This window comes from Myotis lucifugus, unplaced genomic scaffold (genome assembly GCF_000147115.1).
Source record: "Myotis lucifugus unplaced genomic scaffold, Myoluc2.0 scaffold_245, whole genome shotgun sequence".
NCBI classification, from domain to species: domain Eukaryota; kingdom Metazoa; phylum Chordata; class Mammalia; order Chiroptera; family Vespertilionidae; genus Myotis; species Myotis lucifugus.
In genome coordinates, this window is record NW_005871293.1 from 638,880 (window position 1) to 655,516 (window position 16,637).

Consider the following 16,637-nt stretch of genomic DNA (forward strand, 5'->3'; position numbering starts at 1 on the left):
ATTGTGAAGGTTTTTCTAGGAGAGTGTGATGTTATGTGTGGGTGTTTCCAGTATGGGATGAGATGATAAAGTTTAGGGCAGGAGGCAGTGGGAAGCCCTGTTAGAGGTCACACCATAGTTTTCAGAAGCCATGGATGGAACTAAGATTTGGGGGAACTGAGAAGGGCAGCTGAATTCAGCAGACCTTGCTGGAATAGAATTATGGAAAAAGAATTGCGTATGATAGTAACGTTGGTGACAGTGAAAAAGGCACCAGCTATCAGACTGGATCTTGGTTCAGCAATCTCAGTACTTGGGTTCTGGCTAAGAAAGACTTCAAAAACGAGACTCAAACTATAAGAGAAAGTTTATTTAGAAAGTCAAAGAGGTAGAAGTGAGCTGTAGAAGAAATGAACTCAGGAAACAAGTTACAAAGGCAAAAGAAGGGCCCTTGGAGCGGAGGAGAAACAGGGGCCAGGGAAATGTGCCTGAGAGGAAGGTGTAGGTGTGCTCCAGAGGGAACCGCAGTGGGTCTTGAGGCTATTTATCTGGAGGTCTCAGGGGAGGGTATCAGTAGAATATTCATCAGCTTTCCAGATGTGTCCTTTCAGGGTCCTCGTCTGCACTGATTGTCACACATGGTCTGCACTGATGGTCACACCAGGTCATTAGTTGATGAAGCTGGTCCTGATGTCAGCCAAGGCGTCACTTGTCTGGTTTTGCTGCTTTTCTGAATCCGGAGCTGAAACACAACTGAGGTGTAGGTGTTATCTCTAGGGGTAAACGCTTAAGGGAGTGGTGGTGCAAGCGCCTGCATGGGAGTCCCATGAAGCCACTCTTCAGTCCCTTGTTTCTCTTCCCAAGGAATTTACTGAATGACTAGCAACATGCCCTGGGAGAAAAGGCCAGGGGAGGGTCTGAACTGCATGACCAGGGATATGAAAGGTCAAGGTCCAAACTGCATGACCAGGGATATGCTAGTGGAGGAAAGGTTACCTTGGGGGTGAATTCATGTTTTCCCAGTTTTGCCTGTTGCTAGGCACCCTGGGCTTTCTGCCCTGGTGACATTCTATACCTGACCCAACATCCTTTCTCTGCACATACCTGTCTAACTGCCCACCATGGTAATGTTTATATTACTTGACATCTGGAAATAAAGTATTCAATATTTATGCATTTTTTAATATAACAGAAACATATCCTTTCAATGTTGACTAGAATTTTCTAAAAACCACAGTTGTTAACTATAGTTGTCAAACGCACAAAAACCTCAAGCAGAGGAGTCTGAAGGTGATTTCGGCATTCCTGGATAGAGAAGCTGTTTGTACATTTCATTTATGTAGGCACTAGAGCCTCAACCGAGCTCCCGGACCACGCCTGCTGCTTCAGTGGTGTTTCTTCGAATGCTTCTAATTACACCTTTGAAAAGCATGTGCGCTGAGGTCTTTAACAGTAAATATCGTGCCAGTAACGTGGAGCCAGGACAACCGTGTGAAATTTGTGGCCTTAGTGTTGGGTCTTTGTGACAGGATTTGAGTGCTCATGAGACTTTTTGCCTACTTCAGAATTTGAAGTATGAATGCGTCAAGTATTTGTATTTCTGTCATTTGCATAATGTGGTGTACTCTGTCATAGGAAGCATTTTAAGCTTTATTACATACTGTTTCTTCATGTACTCATTTGCGGTAACTTTGGTTTAATGTAAGCCATGTTAATCTATATCCATTGACTGGGTGACGGTCCTGAGTCCATGCAGAGTTCAAAGCCAGGTAGTTCTCTATCAGCACATGCTATTGAAAGGCTTGTCCAGCCGTGAATGCTGCTCACCAGTTCAAATGCTACCTGGAGGCAAATCTAGCAATTGGGCAGTGTTTTTGTATTCTCATTGGCGTCCACATTGTCGGTCTATTGACTCCCTTGGTCAAACACAGAACATAGACATTCATTTAAAATCATAGAGTTGTCTAGATGACTCAGGATCCAGTGTCCCTAAATGAACAGAGTTAAAATAAGAGGACAGATAACACATGTAAAAGAAGAGAGAATTAAGTCATTTAGGCCCATGCGGAAAGTAACTTTCAGAGAAATATTTTAGAAAAATGATGTTTAATATTTATGTGCCTAATGAAGTTGATGACTAAACAGTAGCTCGTAAGTTAAAGTTAAGCTTTATTTGCATGAAATTTTACAAATTTAATAACCTTACATGAAATTTTACAAATTTAATAACCTAACATTTTTAAAATTGTCATCCATATAGCTTTTCTCTTTTTAAGATAAACAATAACAGGCCCTGGTGATGTACTCAGATTCAGGTGTGTGTGTGTGTGTGTGTGCTCAGATGACAGAAACACTAATTTTAATTTTATTTAAAATGTATAAACACTGTAGTTGCATCACTTAGTATTCTTGTTAAGCAATGCATTTGAATTATTCTAAAATAAGTGTTTATTTCTGAATTTTCTTTAGGTTACCATTATTTTAGTTTCAAAACTTTAAAATGTGAAAACTGAAAATTTCCTTAAAATGATTACAACTAGCAAGACATTTTAGAAACATTGCCTTTACAAATATAGGAATTTTATTAGGTGATACTTGCCAATGAAATTATTATTTTTAATTAAGTACAAATATGATTTTTTGGTGTTTATTATATGAAACAAGAATTTAAATGTTTTAAAATCCCAAGTTCTGTGCAGGGTTTGCACAGCTAGCCGAAGACATGGACTAGTAACTGTTAAATGAGACCGTGAGAGGTTTGCCTTTTATAATGAAAATATTTTAATTTTAAAAGTCTTCTCAGTGTTATTGAAGTTACTTTAAATGAACTCTAAGGAACAATAGCCTTGTCCAGAAAGAACCTTTAATGAAGGGACAGGAGACGTGTTTGAGCTGAGATGTGATGGGGGAGAGCAGAGTGCAGAAGGTTGGTGCCTTGTGGTCGGGAGTAGGGCGTGGCTTACAGAAGAGCCCTTGCTGGGGGAGCAAGGTGCTTTTGAGGAATTGAAAGGCTAGTGGAGGAAAATTAGTGATAATACTCGGAAGCTCAGGGTGTGTTTGGAGAAGGGCATGTGTAGGTCAAAGGTAAATGTGTGCCAGGTGTTCAGGGCTGAGAGTTGGCTCCGGGACCGAGGGCCAGATAGGGAGAGTCAGTATTGTGCATATGTACTCTGCAGTTTGAAGTTTCGTGAGCTGAAGAGTGATGTGAAGTGATCTTCTTTTGCTATGTACCCCTAGTACAGTGGTTCTCAACCTTCTGGCCCTTTAAATACAGTTCCTCATGTTGTGACCCAACCATAAAATTATTTTCGTTGCTACTTCATAACTGTAATGTTGCTACTGTTATGAATCGTAATGTAAATATCTGATATGCAGGATGGTCTTAGGCCACCCCTGTGAAAGGGTCGTTCGACCGCCAAAGGGGTCGCGACCCACAGGTTGAGAACCGCTGCCCTAGTAGCTGTGTCTGTTCCTGCTTGCTCCTGGGCCTTTTGCTTATTTATCTGGGAGAAAATAGCTACCTGGTCTTGCCACTCTGGGCTAAGGTGCCTTCCCATTTGGAGAACCGTTTTTTGTTTTTGTTTTTTAAATATATTTTTATTGATTTCAGAAAGGAAGGGAGAAGGAGAGAGAGAGGTAGAAACATTAATGATAAGAGAGAATAATTGATCAGCTGCTTCTTGCACACCCCACACTGGGGATCAAGCCCGCAACCTGGGCATGTGCTCTGACCAGGAATCGAACCTGGGACCCTTCAGTCCACAGGCTAATGCTCTCTATCCACTGAGCCAAACTGGCTAGTGCGGAGAACCTTTTTTTTTATTTTAATAATAATAGAAGAGAGAATTGAAGACATACTTTTATTCTCTAACAATGTGCCTTTTCTGATGAAGGAATAAAGGTACTCAGGTGGGGAAGTCTAATGTTTTAGAATGTTTTCCAGGTGTACATTATAAACGCAATTCTGTTGATTTGGGTGTGTTTAATTCAGGTTTCATAGCAAAAATATAATTATCAAGCTAAAGTAGTCCTGGGAGACTGGCTGCTGGGCTAAGATGCCCTTAGGGAAACAAGCCAACATCAAACTCTTGCGGAAGGGTGAGGACAGGAGCAGTTCTTTGGATCGCTACAGCAATTTCCAGACTGTGTGTGTGTGTGTGTGTGTGTGTGTGTGTGTGTGTGTGTCGGGTGGGGGGAGTCCCATAAACAATTCATTAGTATCAGAGGATCGTTATGGAACTGCTTAACTTGATTGAAAACAAACTGATAGTGGATGTGGTGCCTTCAAGACATCATTGACCCGTTTACAAAAGCAGGTCTTCAAGGGCCTCTACTTCTCAACATTATTATAACTCAGATATTTGTTGTAGCAAAAATGCATTTCTTTAAAATCATTCCGTGATTTATTCTGTTGAATTCAAAATGTTTCTTCTATCAATTAGCCTGAATTACTGATGTTTGGGTGAATCAGGTAAGAATTTAATGCTTTTATCATTATTCGCACAAGTTGTTCTTTCCCTGAACATTAAGCATGACTGTGAATCAGGTTGTGTTCTTATACTTTCTTCTTTTAAGAAGCAAATTCATTTTTTGGTTCAGGGAGAAAGTGTTTTTGCTTGAATCGATTTATCAAAATGACAAAAAAAGAGAATAAATATTTGTATGCATGGATTTTTAAAATTTAAAGGAAATATTTTTCCTTTAATTTGTTCAACAAACAGGTGTGTGGTTATTCTGGAGAATATGCAAACATAAGTTCAAATGTATATCTTGTCTGAAAAATAAAGGCAAAATAAAAGAACATGATTTAGAAGAAGGTAGTTATAGAGGCACAGAGCCATAGATAGATGCAAAAGTTATTGGCAGGTATTAAAGAATGAGTTCCTATTCTAACTAATAAAACATCTTTTAGCCTAGCAGGTTTGGCTCAGTGGAAGGAGTGTTGGCCTGCGGACTAAAGGGTTCCGGGTTCGATTCTGGTCAAGGGCACATGCCTGGGTTGTGGGCTTGATCCCCAGTAGGGGCATGCAGGAGGCAGCCATCAATGATTCTCTTTCATCGTTGATGTTTCTGGCTCTCTCTCCTTCTCCTTTCCTCTCTGAAATCAATAAAAATATATTTTAAAAAACCCCAAAACATCATCTTTTAAAATTGCCAATTTCCTAACATTTTTGTCTTGTAAAAGGTGTCATAACAGTGCCTTCCATAAACTCCTGGCCTCTTATGTTTGGAAGGGATCTGGCCATATTTGTCCGGGGCTGAGTGAGAGACGTGATCTGGATCAGAATTAAGTCTGGTGTTACTCTGGCAGTGCTTCTAGGATATTTCCAAGGCTCCTTCCTATTGGCACTTTCCTGCCCAGGTTCTGGTGATGAAGATCCCTGTCTTGCATTCTGAGGAATGGCCCAATAATATGTAGAGACAGCCTCTTCAGAGACTGGTAGCAGCTTGTAAATCTTTTGAGTTGGGGCCAAGCATGCAGGCCTAGCTTACAAAGCAACAGAGATTATGCAGTGACCTGTCTAACGTGTCCAGCTACTTTATTGCCTCAGTCTTAATGCTTTATCTCGTGTGATAAAGACCACTGACTCTGGCGACTCGGAGCACTTGACCGAGTCCCTCAGAACCTGGCGTAACACAGTTCTCTGTCGAAAGGTTTGAGCAGCACATGAAGCAGTCACATAGTCATGTGAGCTTCCCCAGCATCTTTGATCAAGAAATTGGCTCAGCAATAACCAGTGGGAATAAAATTGGAAAGGGGAGTAAATTAAGACACATTTTAGACATAGTCTTCTGTATTTATTCAAATATAAGCATGAGCCACGGACCACAGCATACCAGTACTTTCTTCCTTTAGCTTGAATTGTTGCATGGGCTCAGGAATTACACGGCTTTGTTTCTTCAAAAACTGGTTCATAGTTCTAGCTTTTTCTCAATTAGACGGATATTTAATGTTGCCTTTTCTTTTTAAACTGTGTGTACTGGCCTTGAGAAAGTACCAAGCCTGCGTCTGCTATGACATCATTTCAAGAGGAGACTAAAACAGAGGCATGTGTAGGTGTGTTTTAAGCAGCGAGGGCTCTTGAACTGTTAGTTTAGTCCCAGTGGATTCTTAACAGAATGTCAGCTGTTCCATTATCTTGTACAAATATTTGGCACTGGAATTCTCTTATTTACTTGCTATAAGTAATACAATATTTTTAAACCTCCAATCACTGGGAAAGGCAAAATAAACAACTGACATAGACCTACTTAGCACTGAAAGCTTGCAGGGTTTAGTATTTGACAGGGGAGAGCCTGGAGTTTACCATTTATCACTTAGTGAGTGCAGGCCTTTCATCAAACTTTTTGTTTATCAAAAGTGTTGGTTATGTAGCATGTAGCTAGGAGTCAAAAGGCACCGTGTTTTAAAAATACTAAAATATACAGTAAAGTATGTTATATTTTGAAATAGTTTTTATTTGGGGGAGTTGAATCTCAGACTGTACTAATTTTCAAGGATAAGCTAATCTGACTTCTGCAGTTTCAAAGTATGTTGAATATTAGTTATGAAAAAAGGATCTATGTTTTTAGTTATAAATTAAGAGAGTAGCAGGTTAAAACCACCTTCTAGTATTTATAGTTTTTACGCTTCTGCCAGTGAAATATGTTCTCAGTGAGGTGGTTCTGTGACACTTGATTATCTGCTTGCTTACACAGAGAAACATGTAAATGTTCAAGAAGGACGTTACATCTTTGTTTTAATATAAAAAGTCTTTCCTAGCTGGTATTTATATAGAAAAACAGTTTAAAAATAACTGTTTTGTCTATTTGTGGCAGGAAACTGGATAGAATAAGGCTCAGTTTAAGTTTAAGGCTTACTAAACAAGAGTATTTTTTCCTATATTTGTCCACTGCTTATTAAGTTTAATATTCTCAATAAATATACGCCCTCAGTAAATTAAGTGGCTTTTTAAGGGCAGATTTATTTATTTTTGTTTTCTTTAGATTGATGTTAGAAATGAAAATTTAAAAATAATCCATCTTCCCCAAAGTGAAAATTATTTGAAATATTTTTTGCAAAATCAAATATTACTCTCTTAGAAATGTTATTAGTATCAATTAGTAACAGTAAAGAAGTGAAGATGTAAAAAGAAAATAAATCATTTTAGCTTATTAGTGCTTTTATCAAAGTTCAGTTTAACGAACTGGTAAGCATTTATTGGCTACTTCATTATAAAAACTGTAAAATGCCCCTGGCTGGCATGGCTCAGTGTTTGAGCATTGACCTATGAAGCAGGAGGTCAACAGTTTGATTCCTGGGATTTCCGGGTTTCAGACTCTATCCCCAGTGTGGGGTGTGCAGGAGACAGCCGATCAATGATTCTCTCTAATCATTGATGTTTCTCTCTCTCTCTCCTGTTCCTTCCTCTCTGAAATCAATAAAAATATATTTTATAAAAACCTAAAATGTGAATAAGAACAAAATTAATTTTTTAATCAACTTTAAAAAAAGCTGTTCTGACTCACTTAATATAAGTTCAAAATCTAAGAACAAAAGATGGAATTGTTGATATAATTTTTTGAGGATTTTGACATATCAATTAAAGCAGCATTTGTGCCTTTATCTAGCCATATTAGGAGGAAGGAAAAAATAAAGGTATAATTTTGGCCATCCTTAAATTTTTGATATTATTGTAAGTCTTTCTTTTTTTCCTACTGGAAAATATCAAAGATGGGAATATAGGGGTTTTAGGTCATTCCTCCTTAGTTCAAAGACAAGAAAGGTTTGTATATACATGCATGGACATGTATTGCATATGTGCCCAGAAGATGGGGGTGTACATGATGAATTGTGAGGTATTGCTAACACCACCACCAACATCCCTAACATAATATGTGCTATGTGCTAGCCAATATTATGTGTGCTCTAATGTATTGACTCATTAACTTCGCCCAACTATACTATGAAGTTGGCACTATGTTGTCCCTATTTTATAGATAAGACACAGAAAGATGAAGTGGTTTGCGAGCTATGAAGTGGTGGAGCTGGAATCCAAATCCCAGATGTTTGGTTCCCAAACCTGTGCTCTGAACAACTTAGTGTTCTGTTGTTCTCAATTATGGATGGAAGCACCTATCTCCCCTTTCTCTTGTAACAAAATAGAATTTGATATTTTTGTAATATTTTTTGAGGAGTAAAGTATATAATATATGTAAATCTCTTGCACAATAAATGATTTGGGCATCCATACCTGTGTGTATTCACTCGCACACACAATTGCATATACACTTGTATACATACTAGAGGCCTGGTGCACAGGATTTGTGCACTGGTGGGGCGCGTGGCCTGCGGGAATCAGCCTGCTGTGGGAGTGCACTGACCACCAGGGGGCAACTCCTTTGTTGAGTGTCTGCCCCCTGGTGGTCAGTGTGCATCATAGCAACTGGTCAACTAGTCGTTCTGGTCCTTCTGTTTGGTCGCTGGGCTTTTACTAGTATTATATAAGATAAGTATATTGATATTTTACATATTTTAAATTTTATATAGTCACTAGAGGCCCGGTGCACAAAAATTTGTGCACTCAGGGGGGTCCCTCAGCCCGGCCTGTGCCCTCTTGCAGTCTGAGACCCCTCGGGGGATGTCCACCTGCTGGCTTAGGCCCGCTCCCCAGGGGATCGGGCCTAAGCTGGCAGTCAGACATCCCTTTGGCAGCCCGGGAGCTCTTGAGGGATGTCCACTTGCCAGCGGGGAGCAGTCCTAAGCTGTAGTCGGACATCCTTAGCGCTGCTAGGAGGCTGGAGAGGCTCCTGCCACCACCACTGTGCTGGGAGCCATCAGCCTGGCTTGTGGCTGAGCGCACTGACCATCAGTGGGAAGCTCCTGCATTGAGCATCTGCCCCCTGGTGGTCAGTGTGTGTCATAGTGACCAGTCATTCCCAGTTGTTCTGCTGTTAGGGTCAATTTGCATATTACCCTTTTATTATATAGGATAATGCTTGATTACATACAGATGGGGCAAAAGTAGGTTAACAATTGTGAATACAGGAAATGTAGAGTTTATTCTTGTATTATTATTTATTTATTACTAGAGGCCCGGTGCATGAAATTTGTGCACAGGGGGAGGGGGTTGTCCCTCAGCCTGGCCTGCACCCTCTCCAATCTGGGACCCCTTGGGGGATGTCCGACTGTCGGTTTAGGCCCGATCCCCGACTGTTGGTTAAAAGAACGTTTAGCAAAACGATGATGGTTTCTGAGCATATAGTTTCCAGTTGTCATCCACCCACTTTAGTCCTAATAACCATGAAGCATAATTGGGCTACTTACAATTTTCAGCCATTTTGAATAACTTTTTTTTTTTAATATAAAATATATATAACATCCTTTGGCTACCAACCTTTTTCCTTTGGTGTGAAGGCATCAGGGAGGCTATTGTTTGTTTTAATTTTTTTTTTTTTAGTTTTATCAGAGTGCTTCATACACATAATTTAGAGTTAATTTCATTCTAAAAATCTTACTGTGAGAAATACTAGTCCTTCACCCCTAACAGTGCCACTCCTAACACACAGCCACTTTCAATTTTTATTTTAGCAGATTCCCTATAAAGCACATATTTATGTAACTCTTCTCATTCAATTAATTTTCAGTTTTAAGCACTATGTGCTGATTTCACATGAAGATGAAGAACTGGCCCTCCTTCCTGCTTTTATTTCCCCCTCCCCCAGGCATCCTTCCTATCTCACCTCAACACGGACAATTCATAATTTTGTTCGGATCAGTGTTTACATGATCATGACTATGTAAATGCTGTTCACAGCTGGGCTAGGCAAAGGACTGGTTATAATTTTTTTCTGAAATAATACTTTCTTTTTCTTGGAATTAACATTCCTGTTTTCTATGTATTTCTGTTTAATTAAACTCTTCAACTGCCCCAGTGTAAGTCTTGTCCTTATATTTTCATATATTTGGGGCATTTTATTGATGATTTTTTAAAGAGCTCCCTCTCCCAGAGCGTTTTAGACCTGCTCCCGTCTAGACCTGCTGAAGAGTTGCTGCATTGGCTATTCCTTTACTACCTCGGGCTGCAAAGGGGCACTAGAAGGTTACTGGCAGGATCTTGGCTCAGCAACCTCTGTGCTTGAGTTCTGGCTAAGAAAGAATTGAAAGTCAAGACTCAAACTATAACAGAAAGCTTATGTAGAGAGACACAGAGGTAGAAAAAGTGAGTCATCGAAGAAATGGGCTCAGAAAAAAGTTACAAAGGAGAAACAGAGAGGCAAGGAAAATGGGCCTGGGAGGAGGGTGTGGAGAAAGATGTGGGTGTGGTCCTGTGTCTTGAGGCTATTTACCTGGAGGTCTCAGGGGGAGGGTCTCAGTAGAATATTCATCAGCTTTCCAGATGTGTCCTTTCAGGGTCCTGGTCTGCACTGATGGTCACACCAGGGCAGCAAGCAGGTCATTAGTTGATGACGCTGGTCCTGATGTCAGCCAAGGCATCACTTGTCTGGTTTTACTGCTTTTTCTCTGCCAGTACGACTGAGGTGTAGATGTTAACCCTAGGGATTAATGCTTAAGGTGTAATGGCAAAAATCAGGTCAGCAAGAAGCCAGAAATCATACACACTTGCACTCGGAGGTTCAGAAAAGTACTGTTTATTCACACTGGGGCTGGCCCAGTGGAGTCATCTCCAAAGGCTGAGTTCCGGACAGCGGGGTTTGGCCTTATATACCGCTAGGCTCTTTGTCTCCCAGATACGGCACACATACACATTCGAGACATTCTTCCTACGTTACATGCTAAGCTTCCGGGTATTTCTTGGGCTTTCCACACCCGGCACAGTTCACGCTGAAGGCCTGTTGCCTAGGCTACAGACGGAGGACTGGGTTTCTTATTTGTGCCTAGACAGTGGTGGGCAAACTCATTAGTCAACAGAGCCAAATATCAATAGCACAATGATTGAAATTTCTTTTGAGAGCCAAATTTTTTAAACTTAAACTAAATAAGTAGGTACATTGTTATTTACTTAATTAGGGTACTCCTAAGGCTTACGAAGAGCCACACTCAAGGGGCCAAAGAGCTGCATGTGGCTCGCGAGCCGCAGTTTGCCGACCATAGGCCTAGGGGAAAGTCCTGGACCAAGGAGAAAGAGTGCTAGGTGCGCGCGCACGTAGACCTCCCCTGCTTCTCACTGTCAATCTGCCAACGGCGGGCGTGGTTAGGCGTGGTTACCGTGTTGCAGCCAAGAGGGGGATTTATCTGCTCTCGACTTGCCTTCTCAAAGGGAGTGGATGGGAGTCCCATGAGGCCAATCTTCAGTCCCTTGTTCCTCTTCCAATAGATTTACCGAATGACTAGCAACATGCCCTGGGAGGAAAGGTCAGGGGAGGGCAGAACTGCATGACCAGCGATATGAAAGGTCAAGGTCCAAACTGCATGACCAGGGATATGCTAGTGGAGGAAAGGTTACCCTGGGGGTGAATTCTTGTTTTCCCAGTTTTGCTTGTTGCTAGGCTCCTGGGGCTTTTGCCCTGGTGACCTTCTGCAAGTGGCCTATCCTCCTTGCTCTGCTCCTGTCAGTAGAGCTGCTCATCACACTATTCTTCTGGGATTTTCTTTTGGCCTCATTCCTATTTTAGGTCCCAGGTTTCCTGGTATCGAAGCCATTGTCGTCCTCTGTTTAGGCTCTCATTTTAGGGAGACATCTTCCAGTAGTTTCCTGAAAAAGCAAATAGAGAAGGTAGATTTTTTTAAAAAGCCTGTATGCCCAAGAATGGCTTTAGATAGCCTTATGTGCTCATATTGATGGCTATCGAATTATAGGTTAGAAATCATGTTTTTCCTCAGAATATTGAAGAACCTCTTTCACTGTCTTCTAGCTTCCAATATTTTTGTTGGGAAATCCAATGCTATTTTAGTATGATTTGAGTTTTGAACCTCTGTGGAAAAGGTATGTAAATTTGAACTTCAATTCTCTGTACTTTATCCTCCACTGTACCTTCTGGCCCCAATCCTGAGACTCGGTTTTACAGTTTCCACAGGACAATGACCCCTCCAACTTCTATGTTGGTGGGGGTGGGTAGTCACTCAGTTGCATAGCATGGGGAAGGACCTGCGGGTTCTAACTTCTTCCAGAACAGGTTTTCAATAAGTCATCCTCTTTTTAGCCGTACCTTCCAGAAGTATCTGGGACTGCCAAAACCTGAGCATTGGAAGGCTGTGTAGTGTGAATAAGGTTGTTCCAAACTTTCCCCACTACTGGGTAAGCATTCAGCTTTTGAAGGACTGCTGAACAATTTGCTAGTTTTCCATCTTCTTTGCATCTTCCAAAATATACTTGCTGTTGTTCTTTTCCTTTATCTCTGGGTTATACCTTTTAAATATGTTTTTATTGATTTCAGAGAGAGGAAGGGAAATGGAGAGTGAAAGAGAAACATCAATGATGAGAGAGAATCATGGATCAGCTGCCTTGTGCACACCCCCTACTGGGGATCGATCCCGCAACCCAGGCATGTACCCCTACTGGGAATCAAACTGTGACCTCCTGGTTTATGGGTTGATGCCCAACCACTGAGCCACACCAGCCTGGCAGGTTTATACCCTTTAAAATATCACTGTATTGTTTTTCCAGTGAAATTTCAAGAGGGAGAAGGGCTAAGCGCAGATGTTTAATCTGCTTTCTCTGTTAGAAAATCCTGGGGAGTGGGAGTGACAGGGGACCCAATCATTTTGATAAATAAACTTTTCTTTAAGAAAGGACTTCCTTGAGATTTTACTATTTTGTCTGTACACATATAATGAGATGAAACATTCAAAGGGGGGATGAATTTCCTTTATTTCTATTGGGGGATGAATTTACCTACAAGTCACGAGGGGCTTAAATGGGAAAGTGAGATTTTTATGCCCCTCCCTTTCTCCTCAAATACTTGCAGGGGACAAAGACACTGGTAGCCTTTGCCATTCTTTGGTCAACTTTAGTTTAAAATAACAGACAAGTTGATTTCAGTATTTTAATAAAAGAAGTTGGATTCCACACCCTCCACACCCTTCCTGCTTTAGTTTCCCAATAAAGATGTTTTGAAAAATACCAGCTATGTTTGCACTGGACAGGGATTTCCCTTGTGCTTCAGTGAGAACGACGCTGATAGTCTTAGGTGGAGATAAAGAGTTTCTTCACCACCTCCAAGCCTAGTTACATCTATGCAGGAAATGTGCATTGGGTATGTGCCCTATGTCAGGCAGTGAGTTAAGTGTTTAAAGCATTCTATGATACCTCTTGTCCTCATGGAGTTTATATTCTAACAGATACTGTGATCTGGTTAATAACGGTTATCTTTAGGTAGTGCTCACTGTGAGACAGCACCTGACCTGCCTGAATCCTTAGCACAACACTGCAGGGCAGTGTTAGCATTCTCATTTTACATGGGAGGAAACGGAGGTTAGTGGTTTGCTCAAGGTCATCCAATTGGTATGTGAGGAGCCAGAATCTGAAGCCAGGTCTCTTTTATTTCAGAGCCCGTGTTCTTCCATTTGTATAGTTAAAAAAAAAGTCAACGAAGCAATTTCACATACATTGTTTTATAAAATCTATTATCTAACCCAGTGAGGGCACTCTTTTTATCCTTACCTGAGGATATGTTTTTATTGATTTGAGAGAAAAAAGGGAGGGAGGGGGGAGGGAGGGACAGAGGAAGAGAGAAAGAAAGAAACATCAACCATTGCCTCCCTCCCATAAGCATCCCAACTAGGGATTGAACCTGCCACCTTTTGGTGTATGGGATGAAGCTCCAACTTACTGAACCACTTGTCCAGGGCAAGGGCCCTCACATTTTAACTAAAAGTAATTATCCTCAGCTGAGAGATTTGATGAAAAACAATCACAAATTAATTACATCATTTTGGGGCTGTGTCCTATTATCAGCTTGCCTGACTTGATTAAATTTTTTTTTAATGAACATTATGTTTAGGAATAAAACTTCTTTGTATAACACAAATTTTACTTTAATTACAGTAGGAGAACTTAGCTATTTTAAGGAACTCTGTATTGAATAGTATTTAAAGCAAATAAAATAGTTTATCATGCAAATAATTGCATTCTCATTTCCTTGTCTCAGCACACACTTTCCCAGTCTCCATTTGTTTAAAATGTTTAGATAATAGTAACCCAGGATATATGGGGAGAGTCTGTATATTGTTTCTTTTCTTTAGCCGTGTAAATTGTCTTAAATGCTTAAGGCATACTAACTTATCATAGTATAATCCACATGAAAGACACATAGTAAAACAGAGGCAATCTTTAAAATAGAAATGTGTAAGCAGAAGCCAAGGGGAGTCAAATGTTAAGCAGAAACTCTCTTTAGAGAAACTCAAGGAAATCTGAAAAAAAAATTTTTTCAGTTGGTAAGCTGATCATTATTTCCACTGACATTTATTGAATACCTGCTGTGTGACAGCTACTGTTTAGACGCTGGGGATGAAATGATGTTTAAGGATAGGCTCTCTGCCAGTCAGAACCGGTGGTCTGGCAGATCAGTGAGCGCTGAGACTTGTGGGGGAGGCAGCCAACTGGCTTAAACGCCGAAGCCTCCGAGGATTGATGTGCAGCCGACAGAGAAACCCTGATACATGGAAGATGGAATAAAGTAAAATGGTAAAGAACAGGAGATGAAATACTGGGAAATAATAATGAGGAAGACACTGTGGCACACTGCTGGAAATTAAGGCTATGTCCGGGAGAAATGGACAAGTCAATATTGGATTGTGTTTCACAAACTAGTTCAGAATAGTGTTGAAATAATACTTCACAGCTTTGAAATTTAAAAGTTTTCAGCCCTAGCGGGTTTGATAGAGCGTCAGCCTGTGGACTGAAGGGTCCCAGATTCGATTCTGGTCAAGCGCACATACCTTGGTTGCAGGCTCCTCCCTGGCCCAGGTCCTGGTTAGGGCTCATGCAGGAGGCAATCAATCGAGTGATATTTCTCTCTGTCTTTTCCTTTCTCTTCCACTCTCTCTTTAAAAAAAATAATCAATGGAAAAATATCCTTGGTTGAGGATTACATTTTTTCAAAGCACTTTCCCATTTATCAAATCAACCTTGATAGCAGTAAAGAAAGCTTTATTTGTAATTTCATTATACAGACGAACAAACTGATGCCAGGGCAGTACAATGATTTTGCCAGAAGGTCACAGAATGTTTCAGAGCTGTATTTGAACTTCAGTCTTTTGACTCTGAATTCAGAGCTCTTTACACCATTCTAGAAGGATAGCATTAAGGAGAAGAAAGAAGAGACTAGATCTTCAGACTTGGTTGGTACAGGTCATCTCATGAAACCACGTGCACTGGGAACGTAAGAAACACAAGAGACACATGCGAACACCTTTACCAGAGATGTGTATACATGTTCCCAATACTGCTGAGGACAGCCGATGGTTTTGTAGTGAAATATGACACAGAAGTACACTTCCAACCATAACAGAGCTCAGCAGAGCTCTTGCTTAATTCTTGGTTAGTTTTGTTTTGTTGAAACGATGGATTAGTACCGTGCCTAATAGATGCCTCAATTAGATCCAGCCCTTAAACTAATTAATGGCAGAGTGATTCTTTGTGCAAAAACCAACATGAGGATACCTTTATCTAGGACTCAGAGCTCACTGAAAAAGAAAATGCAGCCCTAGCTGAGTAGCTCAGTTGGTTAGAGCGCCATCTTAATATGCCAAGGTTGCAGGTTCATTCAATCCCCGGTCAGGGTTCACTCAGGCAAGAGTCAACCAATGAATGCATAAATAAGTAGAACAACAGGCTCATGTTTTTCTCTCTCCCTCCCCCTTCCTCTCTCTCTAAACAAACAAACAGAAACAAGAAAATATAAGAATAAATGCAGTTGATCTGGGTATGCTATACTAAAAGTTTCCCTTGGAATTAGAAGATGGGATGTTTGAGACGAATGTAGTGGCAATGAAGCAGAGACCACTGACCATGAAGCTGCAGCATCATTTACAAAAAAAAAATATTTTCTTTGAATCATATTTTAGATTTAATTTGTTGTAAGGTCAAGTAAATCTGTGCTCTGTACCTCTCCCACCCCCTCTGTGCTTCAGGTACCTCTGAGTTCTTAATTGACTAGCTCACCCTGTAAGGTGGCCTTGCTTTTGATATTGCCTCTTCCTGGTTGCTTTTCCACACACCTTCACAGCATCACCTTCTCCTTGTCATCACGGATCCACCTTAAAGATTCCCTGCATGAAGAGGCCTCTCCCGATCACCCAGCCGCAGGGAGCTCCCGGTCCCTGGCCACCGTAGCCATCTGCTTGTTTTCATTTATGCTTTTATTAAACACCTGCGTTGTGATGAGGAACACAATGAAGCTCCTGGCCTTAAGGGAGTTGCCACTCCAGTGACAGGAAATAATCAATAATCATCACAACCTGGTACCCCCATCCTGACCCCGCACCAGAAGCAGAGTGGAAGATTCGAGAACAGTGGCGCTGTTTTCTTTCTGCTGCAGTTAGTGCAGAGAACCTTCAGAGAACCCATTCTTTCTCACACTTTTACTACTTACTTCTGTAAAGTTATCTGCACAACCGGAGAGGTGACAAGTTATACCATAGAGAACATGGCTGGCAACTTCTCCAAAATTTACTATGCATGTTCTTGAGCAACTTGTGTTGTCTACTTTTTGCA

General features: G+C 40.9%; 1 protein-coding gene across 1 annotated transcript in view; it reads left to right on the top strand.

The window, feature by feature from the left end:
- TSPAN12 (tetraspanin 12) overlaps positions 1-16,637 on the top strand; it is a 65,344-nt gene that overhangs the window by 23,939 nt on the left and 24,768 nt on the right. The gene's annotated exons all lie outside the window — the stretch shown is intronic.